At 41.8% G+C, this 24,637-nt stretch overlaps 1 protein-coding gene across 1 annotated transcript in view; it reads right to left on the bottom strand.

The window, feature by feature from the left end:
* Window positions 1-24,637, bottom strand: part of GRID2 (glutamate ionotropic receptor delta type subunit 2) — a 1,142,370-nt gene that overhangs the window by 493,581 nt on the left and 624,152 nt on the right. The gene's annotated exons all lie outside the window — the stretch shown is intronic.

The raw sequence follows: 24,637 nt of genomic DNA, 5'->3' as shown, positions 1-24,637 counted from the left end.
GGCCTTCTTTTTAGGCATGGATATTTCTTCCCATTCAAAAATCCCTGTTGGACGTCCTACTTTAGCTCTTCCTAGTCCCACCCAAAACATGCCCACAACACGCCCATTGCTATTTAGATGAACTGCAGTGTGAAACGTCCAATTTCGGACTTTCCAAAATCAGGATTTGGACATTTTTGCAGATGAACATTTTTAAAGGCATTTTAAGACATCTATATGCTTTGAAAATGAGCACCAATATGTTTTACATTTGATAGGGTGGTCAACCCCTTTATGTTCAACGATACTATGGCCCTTACTCTAGAAGTCCTATTCATAAATTACACATGTAGATACTAGCATTTACACATGTATATTGAATGAATATTGGAAATCCAGTTTTAGAAAGCTATTCCCTATTTCAGAAATAGATAGTATGTTTACGATCACTGTGATTATCAGGATTTACAGCTGTTCCTGAGTATGTATAAGTTTTGCAAAAAGTGATTGTCTTAGATTGCTCTCTACAAGAAGGATTGGGGGACGTCATCTCCTTAATCCTCTGGTATATACCACCCTCTTTCCAAAACTAATTGTGCAAAATGATTGTGTGATATGTACGTATTTAGATATGTAGGTTTCCAAAATGTCGCCCATACACATCTGTGCGACAGCATTTACATATCTAGGTTAAACTGAATGCATAAGTTGACTTAATTCAAGTTTGATTTTTTGGACCCTGAAGCAGGATCTTAAAATGCATCGGCCAGACCTGGACATACCTCACTGGGTCATTTTTATGTACATTGTTATTTTTCAACTTTTTATTTTTCAAGTGAATAAATATATAATTGTTGGTATCCTCATCCACTCTCCTCACTTTTTGTTTTACATACCTCACTGTTGACATTTGAGCTGTTATTTTTAAAGATAAGTTTTGGCTTTTTGCTGTTTTCACCTTGTTCTAGTATTTTTGTGTGACGTTATTTGGGGTGGAAAATGCACTGAGGAGGTTTTTCTGCCTCTGATAGACATAATTTGTACCAAAGTGTTTTTTAACACTGCTATGTTATGAGGTTTTTCCTCCTTCAGTGTAAATGAATTCAAACAACATATCCTATGTCATTATCCCTAAATTCTATACAGTGCGACTTGTTGTGTGTGCAAATCTGGCTGTATACTGCATTTCCGCACACAACTTAATTGGCTTAACAAGCCAATTAGCATCAATAATTGCCACAACAAGCAATTATTGACAGTAATTGACTTTAATTAGAATTTAAATGCACAACTGTCTAAGCGCATTCTATAAATTGATGCACCTAAATTCTGAGATCTGAAAAGGGTGTGTGGCCCTGGTTCGGTCATGGGCATTCCTATCATTTAATGTGCAGTGTTATATAATATGTCCGTTCCACGCGTAACCTAGGCGTTGGCATTTACACCAGATTTTCATTGGCGTAAATGGCCATGACTAAATTTAGTTGCAGAAAATGGGTGTTAGGTGTATTCTATAAACTATGCTTAGGTTTAGGCTTATTCTAAAAACTGCACCTAACTTTAGGCATTGTTCATAGAACACACCTAGGAGTATTTTTTTCAGTGCTGATTTTTTAAGGCATCATAAATAGAATCTAGCCCTATATGTTGTTACCGTCCAAAAACAAGCAGGAAAAAAAATGACATTTTGTATTTTTGCATTCACTGATAATATTGTGCATTCTCAAAAGCATGGATTAATGAGGCAAAGTCAACATGGATTTAGTGAAGGGAACAAACATGTGGATAAAGGGGAGCTGGTTGATATTGCATATTTTCAAAGCACTTTGGGAGGCTAAGTTCCATCGGTTTCTATGGAAATTTGGGAGGCTAAGTGCTTTGAAAATGAGCATAATTGTGTATCTGGATTTTCAGAAGGCGTTTGACAAAGTACCTCATGAAAGACTCCAGGGGAAATTGGAGAGTCATGGGATAGGAGGTAGTGTTCTATTGTGGATTAAAAACTGGTTAAAAGATAGAAAACAGAGAGTAGGGTTAAATGGTCAGTATTCTCAATGGGGAAGGGTAGTTAGTGGGGTTCCCCAGGGCTCTGTGCTGGAACCGCTGCTTTTTAACATATTTATAAATGACCTAGAGATGGGAGTCACTAGTGAGCTAATTAAATTTGCTGATGACACAAAGTTATTCAAAGTTGTTAAATCGCAGGAGGATTGTGAAAAATTACAAGAGGACCTTACAAGACTGGGCGTCTAAATGGCAGATAACGTTTAATGTGAGCAAATGCAAAGCGATGCATGTGGGAAAGAGGAACCCGAATTATAGCTACGTCATGCAAGGTTTCACGTTAGGAGTCACGGACCAAGAAAGGTATCTAGGTGTCGTCATTGATGATACGTTGAAACCTTCTGCTCAGTGTGCTGCTGCGGCTAAGAAAGCAAATAGAATGTTAGGTATTATTTGGAAAGAAATGGAAAACAAAAATGAGGATGTTATAATGCCTTTGTATCGCTCCATGGTGCGACCGCACCTCAAATATTGTGTTCAATTCTGGTTGCCGCATCTCAAAAAAGGGATAGTGGAATTAGAAAAGGTGCAGAGAAGGGCGACGAAAATGATAAAGGGGATGGGACGACTTCCCTATGAGGAAAGGCTAAAGCGGCTAGGGCTCTTCAGCTTGAAGAAAAGGCAGCTGAGGGGAGATATGATAGAGGTCTATAAAATAATGAGTGGAGTTGAAAGGGTAGATGTGAAGCGTCTGTTCACGCTTTCCAAAAATACTAGGACTAGGGGACATGCGATGAAGCTACAATGTAGTAAATTTAAAACGAATCGGAGAAACTTTTTCTTCACCCAATGTGTAATTAAAATCTAGAATTCATTGCCAGAGAATGTGGTAAAGGCGGTTAGCTTAGCGGAGTTTAAAAAAAGGTTTGGACGGCTTCCTAAAGGAAATGTCCATAGACCGTTATTAAATGGATTTGGGGAAAATCCACTATTTCTGGGATAAGCAGTATAAAATGTTTTGTACATTTTTGGCATCTTGCCAGGTATTTGTGACCTGGATTGACCACTGTTGGAAACAGGGTACTGGGCTCGATGGACCTTTGGTCTTTCCCAGTATGGCACTACTTATGTACTATCTGTACATGAAGGAGGCAAACCTGCATATACAATGTTACAGTAATCCAAAGTGCTAAGAATCACAGCTTATATTACCTTTTGAAAATCTCTCCAAGATAACAGATCACAACTTTCTTAGTAGTTGTAGCTTGAAATAGGAATTTTTGATCACTGCCTGGATTTGGGGCCTAAAGGACAAGGATGAATCCAGTAGAACTCCCAGATTTCTTACTTGAGAAACAGTAATCGAAGTTCCAGCCAGTAAAATAGTTGAGGGGAAACTTGGAGTCGTGTCAGAAGTGACTAAGAATTCCTCCATTTTATCTACATTAAATCATAGATGGTGGTCTATCATCCACTCCTGAAGCCCTTCAAATGCTTCCTGTACCCTTACTATAGCATCAGTCATCGATTTGGTTAATGGAGCAAAACATTGAGTAGCATCTGCGTAAACTTGGTAAGAGATATCAAATAACTTCAAGCAACTTATAACTTCAAACTTAATAATAAAATACAAATTGAACAGTACTGCTGAGAGTACATGCATAAATTAAAACTCAACACAGAAAAAACACATTGCCTCATTCTCTCATCCCAACATAACACGAACAAACCTACAAATTTAAGCATCCCAGATTACACCCTCCCTATCTCAGATAGCCTGAAAATCTTCGGGGTCACAATCGACCGTAACCTCACACTCGAGAGCCAAGTGAACTCTACAACCAAGAAAATGTTTCACTCTATGTGGAAACTCAAACGCGTGAAAAAATTCTTCCAGAGAGAAACTTTCACAACCTGATACAATCAATGGTACTAAGCCATGCTGACTACTCAATGGAATCTATGTGGGATGTAAAGAGCAACTCATAAAGAAACTTCAGACTGCTCAAAACACAGCAGCCAGACTAATATTTGGAAAAATGTGATTCGAAAGTGCCAAACCCCTCCAAGAAAAACTGCACTGGCTTCCAATCAAAGAACGCATAGCTTTCAAAATCTGCACCCTGGTCCATAAAATTATCTATGGTGAAGCCCCGGCATACATGGCCGACCTTATAGACCTACCAACCAGAAATGCAGTCAGATCAACCAGGGGCGTAGCCAGACACCCAATTTTGGGTGGGCCTGGGCCCATGATGGGTGGGCAGAAGAACCCCGCCTCATCCCACAGATGTGGTCTTTCCTTCTCTCGCCTGCATGCCATATGGTCTCTCACATTTCCTCCCTCTCCCGCATACCTTTTAAATAGCAGATTTTCACCGGCAACGGGCAGCAACTAATACACACTGCTGATGTTGGCTCCATACCCTTCCCTTTGATGCAACTTCCTGTGTCCGCCTAGGCAAGAATACATCAGAGCGAAGGCTATGGGGCCGGTGCAAGCATTATGCATCAGTCACTGCTCACTGCAGGCGAAGATCTGCTATCTACAAGGTATGCAGGAGGGACAGTTGTTGGGAGTTTTTGGCTGGTGGGGCTTGGGGATCCCTGCCAGCCACACTATAGCTATGCTGGTACTGGGTGGGCCTGATCCCAAAGTGGGTGGGCCTGGGCCCACCCAAGCCCACCCTTGGCTACGCCACTGAGATCAACACGAACATACTTAAATCTCCACTACCCAAGCTGTAAAGGACTCAAATATAAATCAATTTATGCATCCAGCTTTTCCCACATAAGTACACAATTGTGGAATGCATTACCAAAAGCTGTGAAAATAACGTACAACCATCTTAACTTCAGGAAGTCACTAAAGACCAACCTGTTCGAAAAGGCATACCCTACCGACCCAACTTAAGTGCCTGAACCCTGCAACACAACATAACCAAAGCTCGTAATGATCACTATATAATTCTCCTTCTCTGCTATTCCAATGTGTCTGTAACTTATGAACCTTATTAGACTACAACATCACTTTGTATTTGTTTCTCTACCGGAGTTGGAGAATGCCTTCACAGTACTATGTAAGCCACATTGAGCCTGCAAATAGGTAGGAAAATGTGGGATACAAATGTAACAAATAAATAAATAAAATAAATAAATTGCGATACTTGCATGTGTAGATGCTTCTAGAATGACTTCCTATGTTTTTATCATTCATCAACTAGGTCTATACTCAGAAAACGTTGTATTGATGATTAAAGTACAAGAAAATGGATGAAGAAAATTATATGAAAATCAGAATTACAAGCATCAGAAGCAAATAAGAAATGTCTCCCTCAAATGTTAAGAGCCAGAGATACAACACTAAAGACAAAAGGACTAAAAGTGAAGGCACAAAGTAGCAAAGAAGAAAATGTTCACTTGGTTGGGTTTATTTATCATGATAAACATGTCAAGGGCTTCATGTAAAATTAATTAGCTGCAGAATGGGCATTAATAACAAAAGTGTACACCATTCGTACGCTATACATTATGTAAATGTTATTATTCATCAATAAAACATTTTTAGTTGATTATATGCAGTGACTTTCTCCTAATTCATCAACATTATTATTTCTATGCTGTGAATTATTCATATGGAATATCACATATTTTTGAACTGAAATATTAATAAATAAAGGGTGCATGTACAGGATCATTAATGTTATATGGCTGACAGAAGTTTCCTTTTGCTGAGCTTGCACTTACTCATATTCTGAAAAATGCATCGGTGAGCAAACAAAAAGAAAAATATCCAGAGATATTTGGGGCAGCTATAAATAAAACATAGTTGTATGTAGGGTTCAGAAAGAGTGTACTGCCATTTCTCTGTGTCCTAGTGCTTCCGTGCACCTGATATTTATGTAGCTTGCAGGTTTAACCCCTTATTCTTTGTCAGGGAATACGTTATTTTCTTTGTTTGTGTGCCCAATCATCACTGGCTCTGTTAGAATGCACCTCCTTCAATCACACTTCATACAATTTGAAAAGAAAAAAAAAGTGACTTTATGGAATTTTCATCACCATAACAAGGGCAGTGAGATAAAATAAAGAAAGAAGACAGACAACATAGACCACCGGAATGACATAAGAGAAAGAAAGAGAGAGAAGAGACCACCTAAACAGTTAAATTAGTTTTGCTTAAACTTCTTAATGCATGACTTAGATCTAGGCATTAGATTTAGGCAGGGCATTCCAAAGTGATGGGTAAACAGAAGATATTTTATCATTCCCATTGTTATTCCCTTATCTCTTTTTTGTCCTGTTTGTCCTAATTAGATTGTAAGCTCTGTCGAACAGGGACTGTCTCTTCATGTTCAAGTGTACCACACTGCGTATGTCTTGTAGCACTATAGAAATGATAAATAGTAGTAGTAGTAGTAAAAAGCTATACAACAGGTACATTCAGGGCACATGTGAAATCCAGCAGAAATTACAAGATGGGACATATGGAATAAGTTTGTCAGCTAAATGGGTGGGCTGATTATTGTATAGAGCAAAGTGGGCCAAAATGAGGATTTTAAATTTTATTCTGTAACTTATTGGCAAGCAGTGCAAGTTTATCAAAAGTGACGATAACATGGTTCTATCTCTGTACTTCATAAAGGAGCTTAGCGACCATGTTTTGCAGTTCATTTGCAATTGTTTAAGAGATGCAAGAAGTAGTCCATTATACAGAGAATTATGATAATCTATCCTAGAGATTAATAGTGCATGAATCAGTATCTTTACATCATGTAAATTCAGTAAGTTTTTGATTGAACAGGCTTGGCACAGTACAAAAAGGCAGATTTCATTACAGAGGAGATTTGTGATGTGAAGGAAAGTGTATTATCCAATTTGACGCCAAGTGAAGTAACTGAGTTTCACCGCATAATGGAAACATTGTTAATATAAGGAATCAGCACAAGTTAAGGTAGAGATCTAGATATCCAGATTACTTCACACTTGGAAACATTAGCAACTACTTTATGAGAGATACTGGAAATATAGAAGTTAAGCAAGCATAGATCTAGAGAATTGGAAATAAATGAGGCAAAACACTGTACAAAGCTTGTTTTCTGCATAACTGTCAAAACTTTACCAATTTCGATACAATTTGGGATATACCTGTATCATCCTGAACAGTGGCTTACCTATAGGGGGCCACAGGGGTCTGGGACCCCTGGTTTGGCTGGTGGGGGTACCTAACCCCACCAGCTGAAGTGTTTGTCCCACAGTGGTCACGTAGCATTGCCTATCCTGTTCTTCTCATATGTGCCGTGCATTCTCGTTTTAGTGAAACTGAGCATGTGTGATACTTCACACATGCTCAGTTTCATTAAAACAAATGTGCCCAGTGTGACTGAGAACAGAGCAGGGCAGAAATGCGAGACCAGCATTGGACAAATGCTTCAGCTGGAAGGGAACCCCTGCAAGCCAAGGTACCATCATGCGGTGGTGATGGCGGTGGTGGTGGGGGTGGGGAGGTGGCAGCGGGAAGGCAGGCCAAAATGTGCCCCCTACACTTTGGGCTCCGCCCCTCCCCATCAAGGTCTGGCTATGCCCCTGATCCTGAATAAATTTGCAATTATACTTTACTCATGCTGGCCACCTCACCTAAATTATGTCACTTCACTACCTGAGTAAAGACGCAGTGCATGGATAACTATGAGGGCAAGTTGGATTGTATAAATAGCAGTCCTAGCCTGCTCATATAATTATCCTGGTACCAGCACTAAATATCAGCCATACCCAGATAACTTCCAGCAGATACTGAAGACCTGATTATTTAGTTCCAGTACCTGATAAGTGTTTTGATTTGCCTTGCCCTAAACCATTCTCCTTTTTCGATATACATAACTTTCCCAATTAAACATCCAAAGTTAAAGACAGATATTAAAAAAGCAGCACCCACAATAACCACATAAGTGCTTTTGATCATCTGCAGAGAGGCGTTTCTTGGCTTTCGTCAGTCAGTACACCATGGTCTTCCTCTACTGGTCCTCTTCTGGTTGACATGCATTATTGAGAACTTGAGAAGCGCCTTGCACTTTGCACAATACTATCAGTAGTTGGGACAATTTTCATAGCCATTACATGAAAAATTCATGATAATAAATGAATCAGACCATGAATCAGAAAAACCTGCTACATTGAAACTTCTTTTGAATGTAGTAGATTTTTCAGATTTTTCTCAGGTATAAAAGATAAATTTGTTTGAATTTCCCTAATGATTCTGGGAAAAATTTAACAGATTTGTAATGAATTTACCAAGTCATAGGACTTGGCATTGAATTTGAAAAATGTGAACTCCACAAACTGGGTAAATGTATTTATGCATTTAATTAAAAGAAATAATAGACTAATTTAATACACTCTCAAACTTCTTGTTGGTTCACCATACTGCTTTGAAAATATTTTTAAAGCAGTTGTATGCCAAAGCAGCCCCTTTGTGTAAGCTAAGGAGCTTGGTATGATAACCTTCTATTGATCATAAATGGACAGGCAAGAGATATTAAATCATGACTTAAATATGCTGTACTCCTAGTGGTAGTACCACAAGACTACTGTTTGGGGTTGCCGTCACCATTTTAAACCTAGCAGTGGCAAGAGTGACTGGGGATCACTCCTACCCTGGACCACTAGAACAGTGGTTTTCAACACAATGTTCATGGACTACCTGACTAGTTGGGTTTTTCTTGATATCCACAATGAATATGCATGACAGAGATTTGCATACTAAGAAGGCAGTGTGTGCAAATCTATCTCATACATATCCATTGTGGATATCCTGAAAACCCAACTGGCCAGGTGGTCCCTGAGGACTGGTTTGAAAACCACTGCCCTAGATCACCAGAGATTGATAGAGATACACTAGGTGGTGGTGGTTCTATTTGGGTTGGGGGTATTTAGGGATGTCTTCAGTGAAGGGGGAGCACCATTCAGTTTTGTCCAGCTCTGGTCCTTTTAAGAAAGATTTTCTGGGAGCATCAGGCACAGGTTAGCATCTCCATGCTCCCAGGTACTAAATAATGTAGCTGAAAGGCTGATCACTAGTAGCATTATTCATTTATGGCAGGATAGTAACTCCTGTGGTAAACTAAGCTGTGGTAAAATGGTTATTAAGGATATGCAGGCAAAAAGATAATTGTTTTGCTTAGTTTCCTTTGGGGCCTTTTTACAGAGCAGTGGTAAGCCCAATGCAGACTTACCACTCACTCTTTCGGGAGCGTCCTGAGCATGCTCCATTTCCATGGAAAAATAAAACCCCTGGAAATGGTTTGCACTGAGGTAACCTGGAGGTAATCGGGTATCGCTGCATGCTTCCCAGTTACTGCTGGGTTAGCGCGGGAGCCCTTATTGCCACCTCAATGGGTGGTGGTAAGGGCTCCCCATCGCGTGGCCATGCAGTAAGACTTCTCTTACCGCATGGCCATGTGTGCCTGGGGTCTTTATACCCACTGTGGTAAAAAGGGCCCCAGCGTGCAGTAAAAATGGCCCCTGCCACCAGCACAGGGCCCTTTTCCTCACAGCTTGGTAATAGGGCCCCTTTGTTATTTGCATGATTTTTTTGTGTTTCCTTTTGCTTTCATGCATTCAAATCAAGAAACAAGAACTAAGATTACTAGAAATATAAGACACAACTTGGAATAGGTTTGCCTGCAGCACATTCTTAATAGGCAGAGTAGATCCTCATGGAAGACAACTGCTTCCTAACTCAAGGATCACAGATCCGTGAATGACTTGTGCCTGGAATAAAAGATTAAATTTAATGACACTGGAAAGAAACCTGACTTTTTATTTCCATCCTTTCAGGATAGACTCAAATTTAACTGAATTGAATCATTATTTTTATTTAGGTGACTGACCAGCTTATTTTCGGAGAAGGGCGCCCATCTTCCGACACAAATCGGGAGATGGGCGTCCTTCTTCTAAGGGCGCCCAAATTGGCATAATCGAAAGCCAATTTTGGCCATCCTCAACTGCTTTCCATCGCAGGGACGACCAAAGTTCAATGGGGTGTGTCGGCAGTGTACCGAAGGCGGGACGGGGGCGTGGTTAAGAGATGGGCGTCCTCGGCCGATAATGGAAAAAAGAAGGGCGTCCCTGACGAGCACTTGGCCGACTTTACTTGGTCCCTTTTTGTTCACGACCAAGCCTCGAAAAGGTGCCTGAACTGACCAGATGACCACCGGAGGGAATCAGGGATGACCTCCCCTTACTCCCCCAGTGGTCACCAACCTCCTCCCACCCAAAAAAAACTAATTATTTTTCCAGCCTTTATGCCAGCCTCAAATGTCATACCCAGCTCCATAACAGCAGTATGCAGATCCTTGGAGCAGTTTTTAGTGGGTACTGCAGTGCAGGCGGACCCAGGCCCATCCCCCCTTACCTGTTACACTTGTGGTGGTAAATGGGAACCCTCCAAAACCCACCCAAAACCCACTGTACCCACATCTAGGTGCCCCCCCCCCATTACCCTTTAAGGGCTATGGTAGTGGTGTACAGTTGTGGGGAATGGGGTTGGGGGGCTCAGCACCAAAGGTAAGGGAGCTATGCACCTGGGAACAATTTCTGAAGTCCACTGCAGTGCCCCCTAGGGTGCCTGGTTGGTGTCCTGGCATGTCAGGTGGACCAGTGCACTATGAATGCTGGCTCCTCCCATGACCAAAGGGCTTGCATTTGGTCATTTTTGAGATGGGTGTCCTCGGTTTCCATTATTGGCGAAAACCGAGGTTGTCCATCTCTAAGGTCGACCATCTCAACATTTAGGTCGACCATCTCTTAGGTCGACCTAAATGTTGAGATTTTGGCGTCCCCAACCGTATTATCGAAATGAAAGATAGACACCCATCTTGTTTCAATAATATGGGATGCCCGCCCCTTCGCGGGGACATCCTCAGAGATGGATACCCTTAGAGATGGGTGCCCTTAGAGATGGGTGTCCCCGTTTGAAAGTGCCTCTCCATGTTACTTTGTTACTATGTAAATATGCATACATGTGGTCACACGGATTTTTATAAATTATGCACACAAATCCTGACTCCACCCATGTTCATTTTTTGTTTTTATTTTTTGTTACAATTGTCAGATGTGGTAACAACAGTAAGAGAACAACCTAGTACCAAAACAGTGACTATAAACAAGATTAAAAAATGACCTGTATTGACCACTGTTTGGAAAACAGGATACCAGGTTAGATGGACCATTAGTCTGACCCAGTATGGCTATTCTTATGTTCTTATGTTCATCAACAAGACAGGTAGAGAAAAGATGACACTAATAAGCAGATCAACCCACACTTGGCCATTATAACTTTTGCAAGAGTATCCCCAACATTCAAATCCTATGTTCACCACAAACCCACTCACAGCATACCCACAGACACTCTCATATTTCAGACCCCCAACATACCCAAACATCCCTTATCCCTCCCCCAGTTACCTAATCGATCAGCAAACATTACTTCACACTTGTAGGGTATAACTCCAAAAATCTGCACCACAGGGCAACATAACACGTTTTATGAATATGGAACATGTGTTGGTATATCCTAATTTTAAAAGTAGCCAATTCCCCTCATCATGCTAACCAACCATTGTTGCAATGGTGGCAATTTCTCAACAAGTGGGTTCCTACAGGCCCATATCCCTCCTGAATCAGGATGTAAAAATACTGACTGCTACATTGGCTAGGCGCCTTAACACATATCTACCTTCCATCATCTTCCCTCATTCTGCCCAAACTCTGCAACTGAGCACAACTACTGCATATACTTTTAGGTATGAGCTAGTTTTTTTTATAAGAGCCAATTTACACATTTAAATCATCATTTTACATATGAAAATGGTTAATTAAATTACTCTGCATGGATTTAATTTACTATACTTTGCCCCTCATAGATACACAAAAAGCCTCCATACCCAATGAAGCCCTTGAAGTTTAGTTATTTGCAGTGTGAGAAAACAGGGAACCTGTTTTGAATTTGTAGTTAGGGTTTGATGTGATATCCATTTTAAGTCTGCTATTGATATGGAAAAAGAAATATGCTTTTCCTAGATTAATTTCACTGGAGATGAAAGATTTCATCAAATGAAATAAACTCATATCAAAGCGAATTCAGATTATAAAATGATTGATTATATAGTGCTGAGAAAAATGTTGTGAACCCTCTAGGATGGTTGTATTTTAGGACATTTTGTATTTAGACTATAATTAGATCCTAATCTATGTCCTGATAAAAGAGGAGATGCTAGACAAGTCACTTAACCCTCCATTGCCTCAGGAACAAAGTAACAGGGCCATTGTATAAACTGGTGCCTAGAGCTAAGTGCCATTTACATGCATCAAAGGCACCTTTAGCTGGTGTTTTCACACTTAAGCGCCCTAGGCACTATTTTATAAAGTAGCGTTTAAGTGATATATAGGGGAATTCTATATATTGGTCATTATATTTTACTGCTTTTTATTATGTAAATCATTCTAAAAACACATCTTCCGTATTTCTTACATAGTATTACGTTAAATTATAACAAACCTCTTACTCTGTTCATAATTATATCTTTTGCAATATAATGTAAGCCACATTGAGCCTGCAAATAGGTGGGATAATGTAGGGTACAAATGCAGCAAAAAAAAAAAAAAAAAAAAAATATATATATATATATATATGGCACCAAATGTTAGGCATTACTTCTGCACCAAATTTTCAGCATAGAAAAGAGCAGAACGGCAGATCCTCGTGAAAACACACATGCCAATTTATTCAATAGCACCTATGTCTTTCCGGGCAGGTGTGCAAAGGGGGCATGACCATGGAAGGGGCATGGGAGGTCAGGGGCATTCCCTTGAAATGTGTGCAGTGTTATTGAATAATGTGGATCTGTGCCCAACTTAAGCGCTGGACTGATACCAAGTTTCAGCTGGTGTAACTCCTCACACCCAAAGCTAAGCATGGATTCCGGTGCTGATCCTGGAACACCCATTATAGAATACCGGTCTATGCTCATTTAAAAAAAATTATTTATTTACAAAATGTGAAAAAAAATGATACAAAAGAATATCACTCTTGGACAAAAAATGAGAATGAGTCACAGAAACATAATTCAATTAGGAAAATGCAATACTCAGAATCTTCTCATACTAAAGTCCTCAATGGGGGGAGGGGGGTGAAGCTTCAAATGTAGGAGCAATTAACTAAACACAAATTAAAAAGGAACCGCATATCTTAAGTCTATTAATTACAGCCACTAAATTACTTCTGCTCTAATGCTTAGGGAAGAGGTGTAGAGGATCCTAACGGAGTCTTATCACTTAGGAAAAAAGACAGCTGATTAGCTTTGAAAAACATATATTTCAAATCCTTATATTTGATAATACAGTTACACCAACATTTCAGGAAGAAAGGCGCTCCTATCTGAAGTGCACTTGGACATAGGAGAACTGTTGTTTCTTCTGTGTATTACAAAATGCATCAGGAAAATATTTTTACTTCAAATCCACAAAATACAGGATTTTTACACTGGAAAACCTGTCTCAACCACAACCTTTTTCTGACTTAAGTGAAAAAGTAACGATGAAAGTGGTAGGGACAGCAAGAACTTCCAGAGAGGTCTCTAAAAAAGTTGTTAAACCCCTTGATAGTGTGACTGGCAGTTGTCTACAGGATTTCACAGACACAGGCAGTTTGTTGTGCAAAATCAAAAGAAAATGTTACTGGTAGAAAATAATTAAGGGGCCCTTTTGCTAAAAGACAGTAGGGCTACCGCCACATTGGTGCGCGGCAAATCGAGCCTACCGCCGTGCTACCACAGGACCCCGGCATTAGTCCTGGCCTCTGCTGCGTGCCAACTCTGGAACTAGAAAATACAATTTTGTTTTCTAGCACTGGGGGCTTACTCGGCAGTAATTGGTGCTGCCTGGTTACCGCTGGGGTAGTGACGGAGTCCTTAATGCCTCCTCAATGGGTGGCAGTAAGGGCTCCCTCAGGAAATGGCCACATGCAGGGCTGTCGAGAGGGGGGCAGGGGGGACAAGATTCCCCGGGCCTCCGGGGGGCGCCGCCGCCGCCACAGTCCGGCCCTCCCACCCTCCGTCGCTCCCTGGCATTGAATTTAAGCGCCTCACCTTCGAAAGCGCAGCAAGCAGCGGCAGACCACTCCTTCCTTCTGTGTCCCTCCCTCGCCTGACGTAACTTCCGCGAGGGCGGGACACAGAAGGAAGGTGAGGCGCTTATTGTCAGTGCAGAGGGCCCGGGGGTGGAGAGAGGGCCCGGTGGCAGGTGGAGGGGGGGTCCCGGGGACAGCCTTGTCCCAGGCCTGGCCCAGTCTCTCAGCGGCCCTGGCCACGCGGCAAGTGGTTCACTTACTTAAGGGCCATTTCTCTTTAAAAAAAAAAGCCTTTTACCTGCAGTGGTAAAAAGAGGCCTTGATGATGCTACCACAGGGCCCCTTTTACCGCAGCTTGGTAAAAAGGGCCCTAAAGCAATATAACCTGTCCCCTGTCACAGACTCTTTCCAACCCTGATCAGCAACCCCAATAACATTCACTTGCTTCTCTCTTAGCAGTTCTATCTTCTTCAGTACAATTTGTTACTCAAACAGAAATCGAAGCCTGGCTCCAACCAGGACACTCAGAACCTGGGTCTTCACAGAAACTAAAGGTGCTCCTTTACCTTTGCAGTCTGCTGTTCCTTCTCATGCAAATCTCTGAGCTAGGGCCACTCCTTGCTTCCTTGGGACTCCCCCACACATACTGTAGCCCAGCCAACACTTTAGGGAGAATTCCTTCACTTGGAGCCTCCCTCCAGGAGATCTCTGCACTTGGGATCGCTCTCCTGGAGACCTCTTACCTTGGGGCATCTCTGAACCTTTCTGCCTCAGAGAATTTATTCACCTCCTTACCTAGGCTTCTCTGACTCAGCAGGTTCAGCGCCACTTGCCCTGAGGTGGCTAAACTGCAACCTCAGTGAGGGAGTGTTCCTAGGGACACCTGCTGCTATATCATTCACTCCCTCACAAACCCATGTCCTTTTTCTCTGTGCCTTGTTTCAATGAAGCTGGAGAGAGAGATCAGGATGATCCAGCAAGGTGCCACTATTTACTGAATAAAGGTTCTAACACTTTTTCACACAGATGCATACAGGGCAATTTTATATATTGCCACCTAGATTATGTAACAAAGAGAGGGAACTAAGTAACCCTAGTAGCGCTCTAGAAATGTTAAGTAGTAGTAGTAGTAGTAGTAGTACAGAAAAAAGACCAAGCAAAAAAAAAAAAAAAAAAAAAAAACAACAGCACAAAGGGCCTTTAAAAACAAAAGGGAACACAGTTCTTTCATTAAAAAAATCCCTTAATAGTGAACTTTGATTAAAGGATTTTTTAATGAAAAAACTGTGTTCCCTTTTGTTTTTAAAGGCCCTTTGTGCTGTTTTTTTTTTGCTTGCTTCACCTAGATTATGTGCCACTTCATAGCATCAGAGGTGCCAATAATTTGCAGTTACATGTGTATGTGCATTTAGTGCTATTCTATAAGGTCTCATTTAAGTGTTTTAAGGGCCCTTTTACTAAGGCGCGGTAGGCCTAATACAGGCCTACCATGCACACAAAGGGCACTACTGCAGGGCATGCTGAGGCATCCTGTGGTAGTTTCCCACTCAGGGTGTGCTAATCCCACACTGGAAAATATATATTTTTTTATTTTCCAGTGCAGGAAGCACGCCCATGAGTAGGGAGTAGGTGTGCCTTGGCTAATAGGGTAGTGCGGGAACATTAGCGCTTGTCATGACTCTTGGAGCTTGGTAATTAGAAGCCCCAATATCATGGAGCATAACCCTGGCACAACAATCACCTGAAGTCTCTATTATTTTATGAAGTCTCTTTTATTGAATAAATCACAGATAATTTACTCACAGTGGATGTTCAGGATACAGAGACTTCTTAATCTGGAGGCTGTGGGAGGGGGAGATCTGAAGAGAGGTAGTTGTATTGCAGGGGGAGGGGAAGGTAGTTGAACAGGTAGAAATAGTCCAAAGCTGGGTGACTGGAATGTGCGATATCTCATTTGGAAAAAGATATTCGCAGGGTAAAAAACCAGGTTCTTTACAGGGAGTTCTCAACAGGACAGAGCTGTGTGGAGCCAGATGGTGTTAGCTCCATGTCCCTGGCTATAATGGTGAAAGAAGCCCTGCGTGGCTGAAAGGACAAAGAAGTGGTGGGGATTCATACAGGGAGGATCAGATAGAGACCAATGGGGACAGAGCCTGCCATCGGATAGCAAGGGGTAGTCCTAGAGATAGGAGGGAAAGGTCATACCTGGCTGACCTCTGAGGACAGATAGTAAGACTGAACAGGAAGACAAAAGAGCCAAGCTTGGCAGAGAGAGAGAGAAGGTCTGAGCAGCCTCACAACCAGTGATAGCAGTTCTTACACAGCCAAACAAGTGTGGTTGCACTGCCTGTGAACTACATTACCCACAGTGCATTGCTCATGTATTTTTCCAGTGGGAAACTGCAGCAATGATAGTCCTTGGGACTGAGAATAACAGTAAAGGCATTACACACATTTTAGGATCACGTTATAAACTAGTGCGAGACTGTCGGAGGACAGAACAGCGCTCGCTTCCCAATTAGTGTGGGAGATGCACAGTCCACGGCCGACGAGAGACTGAGTTGGGCCTGGGGCAAGGTTTCCCCCAGCCCCCCCCCCCCCAAGGATTGCCGCCCCGCACCTGCCTCCCCCAATCGCTACTGCTGTCGCCTCCCTCTCTCCTGCTCCCAGGCCACCGGCGCCGCAGTCCCCAGTCTCCACCTACCTATCCTCAGCTCCCTTCTGTCTGCCATTCGACTTCCATTTAAAAAAAAAATCTCAAAATCGGCAGAGCAGTGCCTTCTGTGTGAAAGTGGCAGATCGCCTCGGGCGGGCCTTCCCTCACTGTGTCCCACCCTCCTCTGATGTAACTTCCTAGTTCTGCGTGGGCAGGACATAGATACCTTATCCCGAACCATGCGCTCTTGAGCGACTGTTGGTCTTCCCCCAGTTTCTAGTTTAAAAGCTGCTTTATCTCCTCTTTAAATGCCGATGCCAGCAGCCTGGTGTAAGTGAGCATGCTTAAATTTCAGCATGCCAAAGCTCCCTTATACTAGTATTCTATAATGGCTTAGGTGTACCTAAGTGCCATTATAGAACTGGTGCTAAGTATGCCTCAGTGTGACACCAATATCAAGGCGCTAAGCTATAGAATGTCTCCTTCTTGTTTAATAAATAATCAAAATATATAATTTTCATTGGGATTATTTTTCTTATTTATTGTGGTTTTGAAGGCTCTAATCATGTTTTGAGTATAAATTGTGCCAAATCACAGACCATTCTTGTGAGTTCACAAACTTTTTTTAAATTGGTGGAGAGGATCTGTTGGACTTTTTATAATGGCCCTAGGCTCAAAAACTCATATTGGATCACTTCAGACTGTGTCCTGAGCTTATTGGTAAATTTCTTCATGAAACAACTTATACAGTAAAATAATATAGCAAACAGTTTGAATTTTAATAAAAACTAGTTTTTATTTTAATATTTGCTGCTTGTACCTGACTCTCATAGACTATTGCAAATATTGCACTTTCTCTTTCTTCCTAATAATATTTATTTAGAATTAAAAAATCATTTAATCACTCTCATCTCTGGTTTGCCTCAAACAGAATGTTTGATCATGAAATAAAATTGAATTTTTAATTTAATGCATATAAATATATAATTAGTAATACAATTAAAATTCTTGGAAGCTTTCCAGCATTCACAGGCTTTTGACTGGGTTCTCCAAGTTTCTTAAACTCTGATGCTGGCAACTGTGTTTGAAGTTTGGTTTGATTCTTTTTGACTAGCCCCTGCTCTGGTGATTTATGCACTTATTGTTTGTTCCTCTCTCCCAAGCTATTTGAGCAGTAATTGACTTTCCAGGATTTGCGTGAGCAGCTTAAATTGAGACAGAGAGAAATGGAGACAGTAGTTCCTAACCTTTTTCATACCGTGGCATACCTCTTACTGGGTTTACTTCATGTCACCCACTCCATTAACTTCCCTCTTCAACTCCCTCAGCCCATAGCATTATCACCTCCCCTCTCTCTAGCAGCCACTGGCACAATCACTTACCCTTTCTTTCCCACTTCTCCTACCCCTCCATCATCATATCCTCTTCTTTTCCCCCTCCCCCCCCCCCCCCCCCCCCCCCGCATAATAATTTACCCATTCTTCTCCTCCACACTCCCTGCCACAACCACTTTCTCTTTTCCTCACCCTCTGAAGCATTTATATTACTTTCCTCAGCCCCTGCCTGTGCTTCTCCTCCCTCCTTATATCCCCTGAAAATTGGTGGTTCCCTTGCTTAGTTGGGGGGTAGGTAAATATAATAGGAAGGTCATATTATTTTATTTATTTTTGGCTTAATTCCACACCTTTTCAGTAGCTCAAGGTGAGTTACATTGCAATATATTGGAGTGGAGGAGTGGCCTAGTGGTTAGAGCACTGGTCTTGCAATCCAGAAGTGGCTGGTTCAAATCCCACTGCTGCTCCTTGTGATCTTGGGCAAGTCACTTAACTCTCCATTGCCTCAGGTACAAACATAGATTGTAAGCCCTTCTGGGACAGAGAAATAGCCAGTGTACCTGAATGTAACTCACCTTGAGCTACTACTGAAAAAGGTGTGAGCAGAATCTAAATAATAAATACACTAGGGGCCCTTTTCACTAAGGCACACTAGCATTCTTTAGCATACACTAGAGACTTTAGAATTTAGTGCATGCTAATGTTTAGCATGCGCTAAAAATGCTAGCACACCCTTTGCGCAGCTTAGTAAACAGGGCTCTAGGTATTTCCATACCCCTAGAAAGCATACAATCTTAGGGGACCTTTTATGAAAATGTGCTAAAATTTGCAGTTACTGCAGTTTAACATGGGATTTTACTATGTAGTAGCTGCAAATTTTTATACAGCAGCTTTTGGAAGTATTCCTACTACTTTTATTGCAAGTCATGTGTTAATGTTCCCATAAGCACATGGTACCTGCTGAGAGTTAACACGGGATCACTTACTGACCCCTTTTTAGGTGTGATCCTGTGTTAAAACTGCATTAGCCAGTTAGTGCATGGTAAGTGTAAAATGATAGCTGGTTAACACTTCCATGCCCACTTTCCATCCACACCATGCCCCCTGAGAGAAAAAAATATGTGGTTTATCATGAGGAAACAGGCAAACTACTACAAAGTGAAGTTGCTGACATGTAACAAAAGTTCTCTGTAGACAGCGGGGGAATGCAGCCACACTCTAGGTGATGTCATCCAATGTTGCCTGCGTGCTGGACATTCTAATAGCTCAGAGAGGTTTCAAGTTACCTCTCTAAGCATGTATGGAAAAACCCATGTTGCTTTGTTCCAGTGAGCCTCCTCAGTCTATATCAAAGCTAAGGAAAATGGTATTTTGCATCATTCTTGACTTTCTGAGGGTACAGTTAGTGGGTGAGTGTGGCTGCATTCTCCCATTGTCTAAGGAGAACCCCTGTTACAGGTAAGTAACTTCATTTTCCTCAGGCAGTGAGGGGAAATGCAGGCACACTCCAGGTGAGTCCCTCACTAAGGGCCACATAATTAATCTCAGAATAACTTGAGAAAAATATGAAAGGGGAATCCAGGAAAATGGTGATTGACATCAAAGAGGTTGCAAAGCACTGCTTGTCCACAAGTGACATCTTGAGAAGAGGGTTGGTCCAAACAGTATTGCTTAGTGAATGTATAGACAATACTCCACATAGCTGCTTTGCAAATATCTACCATGGAAGCAGTGTGGAGATTGGCAACAGAAGTCATTTTTGCTCAAAGACTATGCAGGCCAATATGACCTTGTGGTTCTAGGTCATAGGGAGTAGCAAAAAAAAAAAAATGCAATCAGAGATCCAGTGGCCCAGGATTCACTTGAAAACAGATTTGGGTTATTTAATATAAAAAGTTGAGTAGAGGTTTTTAGTTCTTTTGTGCAATCTAGGTAGTAAAGGAGGCAGAAGACTCAGCCTACAAAGCATGGGATGGTGGAAAAACCACAAGGAGGACCATTGTCCAGTTGAGATGAAATGCTGAGACAATTTTAGGCAAACTTTTAGGGTGACTAGGAAGGAATACTCTAATATGGAAAAACTAAGTGTATGGAGATGTCAGGAAGGTAGGGTGATGTACCAATAGGACAGGCTGATTGATTGACATGGCTAAAAGACAAGAAAACAAAATCTATTTTGGCCGTCAAAGAGCTATGAAGATGACCTGAGTGTTGTCCATATGTATTTTCTGTAGTACTCTTTGAGTGAGAGGGAATGGAGAGAAGGCATAAAGTAGATGCTGGGTTAAGGGAATAGAGAATACATATGCAGCAAGTCTGAGTGGGCCTGAAGAGAACAGAATTGGGCACATTTGCATCGTCTTGTAAAGTGAAGAGGTCTATGAATGATAAGCCCCACAAATTGAAAAACATGTGAACAATGTTTGGATCCAGGGACCACTCATGTGGATGGAGCTTGCAGCTAAGAGTGCCACTATGTGATTTTGTTGTCCTAGAAGATAAGCAGCTTGCAGAGTGGCTTCTAAACCGAGTGCCAAATTCTAGACTCGGAGAGATTCCCTGAAGAGAGGAAGGGAACCTGAGCTCCTTTGTTTGTTTATGTAAATCATTGTTATGTTCATTTTGACTAGTACAGCCTCGCCTCACCCTATGCTTGGAACAACCTTCCTGAGCCCTTACGCCGACCGTTCACTTGTCTATTAGATTCTAAGCTCTTTGAGCAGGGACTGTCTCTCTTTGTTAAATTGTACAGCACTGCGTAACCCTAGTAGTGCTCTAGAAATGTTAAGTAGTAGTAGTAGTGGAGTGAATCCAAGCTTTGAAAGTCTGAAGTGCACTGAAAACATCTCTGAGTTCTAAAATGTTTATGCGAAGAGTGCTTGTGAGAGATCCAAAGGCCTTGAGTTCTTAAATGAAGATGAGCTTCCCACCCTGAAGTAGATACATCTGTTGTTAAAACCAATTGTTGAAGAGCTAATTGGAATGGACAACCTACAATGAGATTTGAGGATTGTAGCCATCACTTGAGGGAGGTCCACACACTGTTTATGACTGGAGTCCTCTTGCTGAGAGGTTGAAGGTGTTGGTTCCAATACATCTTGAGGTGCCACTGAAGTTGATGCATACGCAGTCAACCTAAGGGAGCTACATAGACTATTGCTGCCATGTGTCTCAAAAGCTGGAGGAAGGTACAGGCTGAGGCTGTTCATCTGTTGAATATGTGGAATGTGAAAAACTGAAGATTATGTAATCTGTCATCTTGGGGGAAGACCCTTACTAGGGTATGTCCAAACAAGCCCCTATAAAATGAAGAACCATCGTAGGAATTAAAATAGACTACTTGAGGTTGATAAGAAAACCTGATACGCTGAGAGGTTTAGGGCAGTAAGCCAATCATACTGACTGAGGCAAGGAAGGATTGAAGCTAGGGAGTGCATCTTGAACTTCTCCTTTTTGATGTAATATATCAGATCATAAAGGTCTAGAACTGGGCACAAGCCTCCTGACTTTTTAGAGATGAGGAAAAATCTCAAATAGAAGCCCTGATGATGGAGACTTTGAGGCCTGAAGAAGGGAGTAGATCTCTGTTGTGCATAGAGTTATATGAACATAAGGTAATAGGTTGCTGCAGGGAAGTTGATTTGGGGGAGGCTTGAGAAAGTTAGAATATAAGAACATAATATAAGAATTGCCATACTGGGTCAGACCAATGGTTGCCCTAGTATCTTGCTTCCAACAGTGCCCAATTCAGGTCACAAGTACCTGACAGAATCCCCAATAGTAGAAAGGTTAATGCTACTGATCCCAAGGACAAGCAGTGGCTTTCCCCATGTCTATCTCAATAGCAGACTATGGACTTTTCCTCCTGGAACTTTACCAAACCTTTTTTAAACCTAGATACACTAATCACTGATACCACATCCTCTAGCAATGAGTTCCAGAGCTTAACTATTCATTGAGCGAAAAAATATTTCCTCCTGTTTGTTTTAAAAGTAGTACCATGTAACTTCCTTGAGTGTCTCTTAGACTTTATACTTTTTGAAAGAGTTAAAATTCAATTTACAATTACCCTTCTATACCACTCAGTATTTTGTAGACTCCTATCTTATCCCCCTCAGTAGTCTCTTTTCCAAGCTGAAGAGTCCTAACCATTAAAGTCTTTTCTTATACGAGAAGAATTCCACCCTCTTAATCATTTTGGTTGCCCTTTTTTGAACCTTTTCTAATTCTGCTGTATCTTTTTAAAGATATGGTGACCAGAATTGCACACAGTACTCAAGGTGTGGTTGCACCATGGAGCAATACAGATGCATTATAATATTCTTGGTCTTATTTCTTATCCCTTTCTTAAAAATTTCTAGCATTCTCTGAGATATGAATTGAAATATCCAACAATCAATCGTGATGGTGTGCCTTTGGTTGTAAAATTTAGGAGTTTGCCACCCATGTGGATAGAGTCAAAAGGTTGTTGAGGGCTTTACAGAAGGTGCTGATGACAGTGCTTGCATTTTTCATTCTCATGGTCTCTGCTTCTGTACATATGAATCAATTTTTTTCACTGTTTCAAATAGTACAAAGACCAGGATACACTCAATGAAATCATATGGAAATATTTCTTTTTTCACTCAAAGTATAGTTAAGATCTGGAATTCACTGCTGGATGATGTGGTAGCAGTGGTTAACATATCTGGATTTTAAAAAAGTCCATGGTTATTGAGATGGACATGGGGGGAGCCACTGATTGCCCTGGGATTGGTGAAATGGAATGTTGTTACTAATTAGGTTTCTGCCAGGTAATTGTGATCTGGATTGGTCACTATTGGAAGCATGGTACTGGTCTAGATGGACAACTGGTCTGACCCAGTATGGCTATTCTTATATTCTTAATTGTATATAGTAATATTCTTCTGAAGATTGTTCTGATTGAAGCCCCTGAGGAAGGAGGTGGGAACGCTCTGCTGTGTTCGTATTAGAATGAACTGGCACAATATCCTACCTTTGAGAGCAATAAAGGCTCTGCTAAGAACTGAGACATTCAGGAGATTGTTGCAAAGACCAGGCTGGGGGATGAATGAGGAATGTCCTGAATTTGATGGGGTGTCCTATGGGGGAGGGGTGCTGCAGAGTTGGAATGTGCTCTGCTGTCTGCAAAATATTGGCAGTATGTTGAACAAACCGTCTGGGAAGATCTAATAAGGTATTATGGGTCATCCCTTGTGAGTCAGAGTCAGATACCTCAGGATTTGCAGGAGACATTGAAGTCCAAGGCAAATTTTGGTGCTTTGGTTCTATTGGTCTCTTATGAGAGGAGGCAAAAGATTTAACAGCTTTCCCTCTGTCAGGATGAGATTCTGACTTTGATGTGTGTTTTTTCTTTTCTTTATGTTTTTCCAGTTACATGAGCTGCAAAGGCTGGTGGAACTCTGTTCCAGATTCAGCAGGCCTAACTGTCCAGAGTCCCCAGCTGCAGGGTGCATGATAGAGGCACGCAGGGTGGCTATTTGAATGGTAACAACAGCTGGAACAATTTAAGATTATTTTGAAAAACTGGCTTTATTGTTCTCTTGCTTTTTGTCCTGCATAGAGGGGTGAAGTCCATCTTTCGTATTTGCTCTTTCCCCTTGTTCCCCTTCTATTCCTTCCCATTTTCCATGCATGATGACCCACTTACCTCCCTCCCTCTCACCCTCCTGTTTTCCTCTTAACTTGACTTTATTTGAATGTATGAGATTTCTTTCCTATCCAAAATCGTAGTTCCTTTCCTACTATTCATCTGTAATTTTTAGTTTGTACCAGTGATGATCCTAGGTCGGCTGCCACCTGGGGCGGTTCGCTGATGCGCACCCCCCCCCCCCCCCCCGGGTGCAGCACAACACCCCCCCCCCCCCCCCCCCGGCGCAATGAATGAATGAATGAAACAGTGGCTGGAGGCTGAGGAGACTGCTGAGCTGAGAGAGAGAAAATTGATGATGACTTAGACATCTTGTCAAAATGTGAGGAGGCTCTTAGGGGCAGAAAAAAAACTGCTGGCACTGGTGTGAGGAAAAAATAGGCTGAGAAGGCTCACTGGAATGAGGCAATGCGGGACTTCCCACACATGCTCAGAGAGGTAATTTGAAACTTTTCTGAGCTATTAGAATGTCTGGCATACAGACAACATCAGATGATGTCACCTGGAATGTGCCTGCACCCCCCCTCGCTCTCTGCAGAGAAAACCCCTTAACATGGTTGTGTGATAGCCTGTTTCCACACATTAGCTGCATGTTAAAGGCATAATGTCCTTTAGTAAAAGTTGGCACCTGAGGCAATGGAGGGTTGAGTGAGATGCCCAAGGTTACAACAGTGAGATTTGAAGTGGTAGGGAGCCAGTTCAACACCAGCACCTCGAGCATTTGGGGAAGGGGAAGTGCCACCCTCTAATCCCCTCAAACTATGCCTCTCCCCCTGGAGAATCATTTGTTTATTCTCCTCCGTGAAGAAGACTTGCTGGTCTCCTCCTCAGTCACTTTCCTTTTTGAGTCAGAATCACAGAAAGCC

Source organism: Microcaecilia unicolor, chromosome 2 (assembly GCF_901765095.1).
Source record: "Microcaecilia unicolor chromosome 2, aMicUni1.1, whole genome shotgun sequence".
Classification (NCBI taxonomy): domain Eukaryota; kingdom Metazoa; phylum Chordata; class Amphibia; order Gymnophiona; family Siphonopidae; genus Microcaecilia; species Microcaecilia unicolor.
Note: the sequence above shows the minus strand (reverse complement) of the source record. Positions and strands in the feature narration are given on the sequence as shown.